This window comes from Bison bison, unplaced genomic scaffold (assembly GCF_000754665.1).
Source record: "Bison bison bison isolate TAMUID 2011002044 unplaced genomic scaffold, Bison_UMD1.0 scf7180017845956, whole genome shotgun sequence".
NCBI classification, from domain to species: Eukaryota; Metazoa; Chordata; class Mammalia; order Artiodactyla; family Bovidae; genus Bison; species Bison bison.
Genome location: NW_011476529.1, coordinates 22,993 through 24,196, shown reverse-complemented (window position 1 = coordinate 24,196; position 1,204 = coordinate 22,993). Strand labels below are relative to the sequence as shown.

The window sequence follows — 1,204 nt, the reverse complement described above, 5'->3', positions numbered from 1 at the left end:
ACTTTTATTTTCTCTACTGAAAAACAAGAGTAGTCTTATACAAAATATAAACAAAGTAAATGTGAATGATAAAGTTTAAATGCTATGAATGGTGTAAATATTTCTGATAATTTAAATAAATAAATAAATATTACAACTTTTTAAGATATGGAAAATGGATTCTTAAATCTGTTTTGAAAAATTATGGTAACAAAACATTTAACATACATTTAAATAATCCCATATATTAGCTATTACTTATATGTCATCTGACACAAAACTAGAGTTAAAGGTTGCACTTTGAGTCTTAGAAAATAGCCATTTAGTTGACCAGATGAACTGTTTTCACATTCAACACCTTCTTTATTTCCTGAGTTTTCCGATGAGCTTGCTGGCAAAGACCAAGCACCTTCTGATTTCCAGGCTGAGAACCTCCCAGGCACAGCGGCTGTATTCTTTCTCTTTGAGATACACACTGATTCGCTGGAAGTAATGCTTCACAGCCAATCTGGAGTTCTCACTCCCTAGAGGTGACTGTTCTGGTGTCCTTCCTTCCCTCAGTCACGTGTCCAGGTCCTCCAGCTGCTGATCAAGTCCCACGAGCAATCTGTCCAGGAGGCTCTCGTCCCGACCTGCAGAAGAGCCTGTGGTGCTGAAGAGCTGGAAGATCTGCTGGAGCAACTCATGTACAACAGCTATGGCTTCTGTCTTCTCAAGCCTGGTCCCGTGCACCAGGGTCTGAGGAAATCTGAAGTCAGTCCTGTCCCTCAGACAGGACACAACGGGCAGTCTCTCCATCTGACTCCAATGTGTGAAGCTTTCCAGATTGCTGTGGTGGCTTGCAGGCAGCTCACAGCCCAGGGAGCTCGTGGGGCTGGAGCAGAGCATCACCAGGGCCTGCAGCACAGTGATGGGGAGGGCCATTGGGACGCTGGGGGCTCGCAGGACTGCCTGCAGGGGAGGTCTAGGCACGGTCTGAGGGCTTGGGGTGATGGGTGGCTCTTAAAGACTGAGTAGAGAAACTTTCTTTTTCTGGGTTTTTCCACAGTTTGCCCTTTCCTTTCTTTTTCTACTCTTTGTAATGAAATCAATAAAAGTGCTAATTTTTCCCTGAGTGCCTAGGTGGGGACATCAAATCATGCGTGCCACTGTGGTTGATAGCTACACAGCCGTATGTTGTGCTTTTTACACCTCCTTAGTGTTCCTGGGAGAAGAGTCTGGTCAA

The 1,204-nt window shown here is 44.5% G+C and overlaps 1 pseudogene; it reads right to left on the bottom strand.

Moving 5' to 3' along the window:
* Positions 1-342: 342 nt before the first annotated feature.
* Positions 343-903, bottom strand: LOC104987158 (annotated as a pseudogene).
* Positions 904-1,204: the final 301 nt, after the last annotated feature.